Consider the following 9,129-nt stretch of genomic DNA (forward strand, 5'->3'; position numbering starts at 1 on the left):
CGGGTGGGGGGGGGGTTGAGAGTAGGTGTGTGTGCATGGGCAGGGGTGGTCTTCCTTTTGGGCCCCCTCACCCTTCCCAGGTCTTCCCACCCTTCATTCTAGGAAAGCCATGTCCCTTTGGCCCTCTCTCTAAAGGGAGTATGGTGCAAATGTCGTCCCTGTTCGTATTGAGGTCTAATGAGTAGAGCTCTGAGCCCACATCTGTCCTCACAGCACTGCAGCCTCCTCTCAAAACCTCCCTTGGTTACTTCAGGGAGCCCGTGGGTGTCCTCCATACTCCGAGATAAGTCTGTGGAGTCTCTTGTTCTCCAGCCCCTAGGCAGGGTTCAGGCCTCCCGCTGTGGTCCAGGACCCTCAGTGAAGTCCTGCTGGGCTCAGCCACCTCCCCAGGGGCCTACCTGGTGCCCATTTGGGGACCCTCAGTACCAAAGCCTCATGGAGACCTGAGAGGTGTTGGGAGAAAGGAGCCATGTTCCCCAGTGCTGTGTCTCTGTCACCCGGGCCCTAAATTGACCCTGTGTGTGCCCAGGGTCTCACAAAGTCTTCAGGAACCCAGCTTTCCCACCCAAAATTCAGGCTAGGTAGAGAGATAGTCAGTCTTCTCACCTCTCAGAGAATTCCCTATCGATGAGAAAATTCCTCCCTCCCCTTTCAGCCCAACGTCCCCCCCGCCACTATCCCAACGTAACACGTGTCAGTGGACACTCACAAGCGTCGCTGAGCCACCAGATCTACAACCAGAAGTGGGTCGGGTGAAGCCACCCCTTCCCATCATACATGCTCTGAGAAGTGGAAGAAAGCCAAGATACGGAGGCCTGGAGGATTCCTGGAGGGCTTCCCAGAGGAGGTACTACTGCTGTTTTTAATTGAAGTATAGTTGACTTAACAATGTGTCAGTTGCACAGCAAAGTGATTCAGTTTCAGATTCTTCCATTATAGGTTATTATAAGCTATTGAATATAGTTCCCTGTGCTCTACAGTAGGTCCCTGTTTCTCTTTTTTATGTATAGCAGTGTGCATCTCTTAGGAGGTAGCACCAGCACCTATGATTCCTAAAAAAGTAAGACTCAGACGAAAAGATAAAATAGAACATCTCAGGCCCAAGAATCACTTGAACCTGAAGAGACATATGACACCCATACCCTAAAGCGATCTCATATGTGAGAGGGAAGAACCAAACCACCCAATTCAGAAGAAAAAACAAAACAAAACAAAACTTAACTATTGGACCCTTAACATTCTTTTTTTTTCTTTTTTTTTAACATCCTTATTGGAGTATAATTGCTTCACAATGCTGTGTTAGTTTCTGCTTTATAACAAAGTGAATCAGCTATACATATACATATACCCCCATATTTCTTCCCTCTTGCATCTCCCTCCCTCCCACTCTCCCTATCCCACCCCTCTAGGTGGTCACAAGACACCAAGCTGATCTCCCTGTGCTATGTAGCTGCTTCCCACTACCTATCGGTTTTACATTTGGTGGTGTATATATGTACATGCCGATCTCTCACTTCGTCCCAGCTTACCTTCCCCCTCCCGGTGTCCTCAAGGCCATACTCTAGTAGGTCTGCGTCTTTATTCAAATTCTGTCCCTAGGGTCTTCATGACCTTTTTTTTTTTTTTTTAGATTCCACATATATGTGTTAGCATACGGTATTTGTTTTTCTCTTTCTGACTTACTTCACTCTGTATGACAGTCTCTAGCTCCATCCACCTCACTACAAATAACTCAATTTCGTTTCTTTTTATGGCTGAGTAATATTCCATTGTATATATGTGCCACATCTTCTTTATCCATTCACCTGTTGATGGACAGTTAGGTTACTTCCATGTCCTGGCTATTGTAAATAGAGATGCAATGAACATTGTGGTACATGTGTCTTTTTGAATTACGGTTTTCTCAGGGTATATGCCCAGTAGTGGGATTGCTGGGTCGTATGGTAGTTCTATTCGTAGTTTTTTAAGGAACCTCCATACTATTCTCCATAGTGACAGTATCAATTTACACTCCCACCAACAGTGCAAGAGGGTTCCCTTTTCTCCACACCCTCTCCAGCATTTATTGTTTCTAGATTTTTTGATGATGGCCATTCTGACTGGTGTGAGGTGACACCTCATCGTAGTTTTGATTTGCATTTTTCTAATGATTAGTGATGTTGAGCGTCCTTTCATGTGTTTGTTGGCAATCTGTATATCTTCTTTGGAGAAATGTCTGTTTAGGTCTTCTGCCCACTTTTGGATTGGGTTGTTTGTTTTTTTTGATATTGAGCTGCATGCGCTACTTGTATATTTTGGAGACTAATCCTTTGTCAGTTGCTTTGTTTGCAAGTATTTTCTCCCATTCTGAGGGTTGTCTTTTCAACTTGTTTATGGTTTCCTTTGCTGTGCAAAAGCTTTGAAGTTTCATTAGGTCCCATTTGTTTATTTTTGTTTTTATTTCCATTTCTCTAGGAAGTGGGTCAAAAAGGATCTTGCTGTGATTTATGTCATAGAGTGTTCTGCCTATGTTTTCCTCTAAGAGTTTGATAGTTTCTGGCCTTACATTTAGGTCTTTAATCCATTTTGAGCTTATTTTTGTGTATGGTGTTAGGGAGTGATCTAATCTCATACTTTTACATGTACCTGTCCAATTTTCCCAGCACCACTTATTGAAGAGGCTGTCCTTTCTCCACTGTATATTCCTGCCACCTTTATCAAAAATAAGGTGACCATATGTGTGTGGGTTTACCTCTGGGCCTTCTATCCTGTTCCATTAATCTATATTTCTGTTTTTGTGCCAGTACCATACTGTCTTGATTACTGTAGCTTTGTAGTATAGTCTGAAGTCCGGGAGCCTGATTCCTCCAGCTCCATTTTTCTTTCTCAAGATTGCTTTGGCTATTCGGGGTCTTTTGTGTTTCCATACAAATCGTGAAATTTTTTTGTTCTAGGTCTGTGAAAAATGCCAGTGGTAGTTTGATAGGGATTGGACTGAATCTGTAGATTGCTTTGGGTAATATAGTCATTTTCACAATGTTTGATTCTTCCAATCCAAGAACATGGTATATCTCTCCATCTGTTTGTATCATCTTTAATTTCTTTCATCAGTGTCTTATAGTTTTCTGCATACAGGTCTTTTGTCTCCTTAGGTAGGTTTATTCCTAGGTATTTTATTCTTTTCGTTGCAGTGGTAAACGGGAGTGTTTCCTTAATTCCACTTTCAGATTTTTCATCATTAGTGTATAGGAATGCCAGAGATTTCTGTGCATTAATTTTGTATCCTGCTACTTTACCAAATTCATTGATTAGCTCTAGTAGTTTCCTGGTAGCATCTTTAGGATTCTCTATGTATAGTATCATGTCATCTGCAAACAGTGACAGCTTTACTTCTTCTTTTCTGATTTGTATTCCTTTCATTTCTTTTCCTTCTCTGACTGCTGTGGCTAAAACTTCCAAAACAATGTTGAATAAGAGTGGTGAGAGTGGGCAACCTTGTCTTGTTCCTGATCTTAGTGGAAATGGTTTGTTTTTCACCATTGAGGACCATGTTGGCTGTGGGTCTGTCATATATGGCCTTTATTATGTTGAGGTAAGTTCCCTCTATGCCTACTTTCTGGAGGGTTTTTACCATAAATGGGTGTTGAATTTTGTCGAAAGCTTTTTCTACATCTATTGAGATGGCCATATGGTTTTTCTCCTTCTATTTGTTAATATGGTGTATCACGTTGATTGATTTGCGTATACTGGAGAATCCTTGCATTCCTGGGATAAACCCCACTTGATCATGGTGTATGATCCTTTTAATGTGCTGTTAGATTCTGTTTGCTAGTATTTTGTTGAGGATTTTTGCATCTATGTTCATCAGTGATATTGGCCTGTAGTTTTCTTTCGTTGTGACACCTTTGTCTGGTTTTGGTATCAGGGTGATGGTGGCCTCGTAGAATGAGTTTGGGAGTGTTCCTCCCTCTGCTATATTTTGGAAGAGTTTGAGAAGGATTAGAATTTGCGTGAAGCCATCTGGTCCTGGGCTTTTGTTTGTTGGAAGATTTTTAATCACAGTTTCAACTTCAGTCTTGGAAGGTTGTCCTTTTCTAAGAATTTGTCCATTTCTTCCAGGTTGTCCATTTTACTGGCATAGATTGCTTGTAGTAATCTCTCATGATCCTTTGTATTTCTGCAGTGTCAGTTGTCACTTCTCCTCTTTCATTTCTAATTCTCTTGATTTGAGTCAGACGCTTAACATTCTGACCAGCTTTCTCCCACCTCGCCCAGGGTATTTTCCTTCTCTAAGTACAGTTCAGTTTCTCCTCATATTGTTGATTCTATTTTCTGCCTAGGCAAGACCTCTCCTCTAGGAAAGCAGCAAAGAAGACACTAAATCTGATGTAAGACATCCTCATCGTCCTTGTGAACCAGCACCCCCCCCATATTTCCCAGCTTTTGTACCAACTTTGAATGGTAGGGTTGACGTGGAGACAAGATGCTTTGGAATATAAAACTCTCAAAAGCCTAATCCGTGGATAGATGAATTTCTGCCCCCAAATTCCTCCAACAATTGACCATATCAGTCAGTTGTGTATCAACAATCCAGTGAGATCAGAGATAAGGCAGAATCCTCCAATTTTAACTGCAATGTGGATCAATACTCCAGAGCCTGAGGTTTCAAAATAGGCTCTTTCTCTGGGCCCCAAACCCACATTCTCACATGTTAAAACTTCCAATGACTTTAATGTGAGTTCCATGCATGTAAGTCCTGCAGGATTGGACCCTGTGGGAGTGTAAAGTGACAACATAATAGAGAAAAATCACTTTAGCAGGCGACAGTGACAGCTGGGCAGGCATTAGAAAAGAGGGAAAAGGCCTCGGTTTAGGCAAATTACTGAATGAAATGATCACATGAAAAGCCCTTTTTACAGCTGCCACTAAGAAATCCAGAAAATATAAAACATGTGAAAAAGTAAAAAAAGGAATTTCTGAACATTTTTTTCCCTACTAAAGGTTGGTAAATGGTTAACATGCTCGAAAAAGATCTTCGGTGTTCTGAATCATGGGCCCAAATGGAAAAATGTGGCTATTTGGGTTTTTCATGTCAACTACTATATACCCAATAAAACATAAACAATGAAAGGGCTCCAAAAACCCTGGAAAATTCCAAAGCCTGTTTCAGAGTCTTTGCAATTATACTCAGATCCTCTTATTTCCATGACTTTTGACATCTCATTACCCTGCATTATACTTTCACAGACTCATTTTCCAGCACATATAAAAATGACTTAATGCATCCTCAAAACCATCTCAATGATCTAATTGATGAGTCCCATCAGCCACTTAAAAATAAAACAGATATTTCCTTAATAAAAATCCTTGAGGTGAGGGGGGAATGGAAGGAAGCCCATGTTGGCTGAAAAGAAAAATTAAATATAAGAGGCAGCATGATATAACAGGGTGGGGACGACCAAGTGGGAGTGAAGTGATCTGGTTTCTGGTATTAATTCTGCCGCTAATTTGCCATGTGATTTGGGGCCAGCATTAACTCGCCTTGGGCCTTGGTTGCCAGATCTCTGAAATGAAGGCATTTGAAAGGATGCTCTCAAGGCCCCTGCATGCGCTGACAGGCTGATTTTGATAGCTTCCTCAGGGGGAGACCCTTCTAGAACATGTGCTCATGACCTAGTGATTTTCAAATTTAGAAACAAAAACAGTTTTAACTTCTCCCCGTTTCTTTGTCTATATACCCAGTTACACGATTGAGAAGGGTTCAAATGAGGGCCACATCATATAGTGATACTCTCCTGGGCAGAACCCAATTTTATAAAGTAACTCCCAGGACCATCTTGGATTAAGTCCAAAGATATTTTCAGAGAACTTCCGAGCGCCCTGGCAAAGGATGTGGGGAATTCCTTAGTTTACAGGATGGAGGCACTTAAATCCAAAAGCCCCTCCAGTACCTGATCAGCTTCCAAGAGCCAGACTAGCATTAGCTGAGAAATGCCCCAGCCAGCCTATGCCCAGTAGCCAGAAACATACACTTCCAGAAAAGAAGTTATAACAAGTTATTAACGTACGCATATTTAGACTGTGACAAAACAGATATACAGGAAATACATGACTCAACAGTGGGGGCATTTTTAAAGTTCTTTTCAGCAATCCCTGAGCTTGGAGACATGGAGGAAGATGAGGAAGGGGAAAGAATGTGGTCAGGGACAGACACTTTAGTTCATTAATCTCCTTTTGCCTGGGGCTTAGCCCATTGACGCTCAAATTGGGCTGCACAGTGGAATCACACTGGGAGCTTTAAAAAAATAATGATACCTGGATCCCACCCTTGGAGATTTTGGTCTAACTGTTATGGAGTGTCACCTGGGCATTGGGAGTCCTAAAAACCAGCCCCTCTCAAGATATTTCAACAGAGCAGCTAACTTTGAGAATCACTGCTCTAGTCCCTCTAATGCAGGTTCTCAAACTTGACCATGTATCAGAACCACCTGGAGGACTTGGGACAACACGACTGCTGGATCTCACCCCCAGAGTTTCTAACTAAGTAGCTATGGGGTGAGGCCCCAAGCTCCATTTCTAATACACTTCCAGGTGATGCTGACGCTTATGGTCCGGGCGGGGCCCACACTTGAACCGTTCTGTCTGTCTGGTTCATAATAACGTGAGCACTTTTCACACAATTCATCTTCTGCTCTACCCTTGATCTTCTCCCAGACTACTCAACTCTGGCCAAGTCAGACCTATTGCTATGGGGAACTTTCAGGATTCGAGACCCAGGTGTGTCTAGGGAGCAGCAGAGGCTCTCTGGGTTGGGCTCTGTTGACTGCCTTCCCCATTTTCGGGTGAGCCAAAGGAAAGAGCTTCACCTCCAGAGAACATCATGCTCAATGACACTGCACAATGCTATAAATAGGTAAAATGGGAAGTCCTTAGGTTGTAGAGTCAGAAGACTTAACCCCGGTGGGCCCACTCAGCCTCTGGAAACTAAGTCAAAGACACCTGAGAAAGGGTCTAGCCAACCTATGTCCCAACCAGGGGCATAATTAGAAAGAAAGAAAACAGTAACAATCCAAAAACACACTGGATATTCCTTAAGGAGTTAATAAAAGAAGGACAAAGGGAATCAATATCTCCACCTGTCCTTGCCACTCCCAGTGTCAGTACTGAAGGTTTTCAACCTGAGCCAATGAGCGGGATGGATTCTAGAATTCTTGTGTTCAAAAGTAATGGCCTGCGAGTTAGAAAAAATCCTGATGCTGGAGGCATGACCCTTGGGCAGTAGATGAGGAGGCTTTGGTTCCGCGGAGGCCTGGGACCTCTTACTCGTGAAATCTTCACCTGCTTGACCATAAATGATTTATCTATCTGTCTTATCTCCACCACTAGAGATTACTAGCCCTGTCTTCTTCCACGGTGAGGTTAACCTCTGCACTGATAACTAAAAATAGTCTAGCCATTGGACCTAGGTCCTCTTCCTAATCACTTGAGGTCCAGCTCACCCCATCTGTGTGATTCTTTCTGCTAGAGTAGACTGAACATCTGCTCCATCTGAGCCAGGGTCCAATGTCCACCTAGGTCAGAGCAAGTTCAGTGGTACCTGGGGAAAGCCTCTGGCTTCAATAGGCACCTCAAGAGCATCCCTGGAGACAGTGGTAAGAGCTGCAAAGCTGATAGTTCAATTCTTCTTCCCACTCCCCATCTCCACATGCTTCTTCATCCACTTGGCAGCCAGGCCCAGGGAAGACAGCAGCCACCAGCACAGAAGTGTTCTCTGACAGGGTGTTATCTCTGCCAGTAAGAGTGTCACATGCATTGAGTGATTCACCATCCAAAAGAGCTTGACTGGGAAGAGGATTCCAGGTACAAGGTGGCAGGACGGACCTGGGGTTTGGAAAAGAAGAAAGGAGGCCAGAATTAGAGTCCTCCTCTGAGCTAATGACGGGAACCAGTCCTGGGTGCTGACCCTTCAGGTGGGGACCCAGGGAAAGGTGTTAAAGATGCAGTCTGGTATAGATAGGAGTTGGACTTCTCCTGAGACTTGTTCACAAAGGTTGTTCTTAACTCTTGCACAGGCGGATTCATATCCCTTTTTACTTTCTGCTTTGAACTGCTTGAGAAATTTCCTCTTAAGGAAGATATACTCAGCTGGAAGCCAGGAACCCAGAATGGGAAGGTGAAAGGTAAACATATTTTCAATGGTAGTAGAGAGCATGAGGATTTTTGTATCTGTCTTATTGCTACCACTAGAGATTGGAAGTGGTAGGGGGTTGAGGACACTCAGGACAAAGAAGCCAGGGGGAATGACAGAGCATAAAGTGAAGGTGGTGGAAGGTGGTAGGGGATGTACCAGGTATCACAACTCCGTGATATGAGGTCAGGCACTAACTCTGTCTGAGGGTCAGAGATACCCAAGGCACTAAGATCCTAGCCAGGGGAAGGAGGAGGAAGAAGATGAGGGAAAACAAAAGGAAGACGAGGAATGGGAGAAGAGAAGGAAAATTACAAAAATAAAATATGTACCAGAAAACCCAAGTTTTTTATATTCAGATGCATTTATTGACGGAAAATCTACTATAGCGTAATATGACAATTGCACAGTGACAACAAACATCAAAACCATCAATTAGATTTTAAATAGCCCACCTGAGCTAAAGGCCAAAGCCCAACAGCCTCTCCATGTCCCACCCTCATCACCGACTCTGGTCGTAAGTCAAGCACACTGACATGATTACTGTCCAGTAAGGGCTGTAGTGGGAGTGATATTTCAGCTTGATTGAAAGGCTTTGTGCACAAAGACATGGAAAGCACAGTTTCTTGCTCAATTCCTCTGTACACATCATGAAGACACATGCACAGACATGGCTGAGCCTAGGACACGGCTGAGCCTAGGACACGGCATGTAGGTGAGACATACTCAGTCCTGATGTTGCCTTTCCACCTTTCACCTCTAGTAAAGCCACTCACAGGAAGGATAACCCCCTTAGTCCTGGTGTCAACCTGGCTCCTCACCCCTCACAAACAAGAAGCTGAGATACAAGATCTCATACCAATAGTTGATTTTTAGAAGTGATTCCCAGAGAATAGGAGAAAGGGATTGAAGAGTGAAACCAGGAAGAAAGGATGGAAGGAAGGAAGGAAGGGAGGGAGGGA

The sequence above is a fragment of the Lipotes vexillifer genome, unplaced genomic scaffold (genome assembly GCF_000442215.2).
Source record: "Lipotes vexillifer unplaced genomic scaffold, Lipotes_vexillifer_v1.1 scaffold965, whole genome shotgun sequence".
NCBI lineage: Eukaryota > Metazoa > Chordata > Mammalia > Artiodactyla > Lipotidae > Lipotes > Lipotes vexillifer.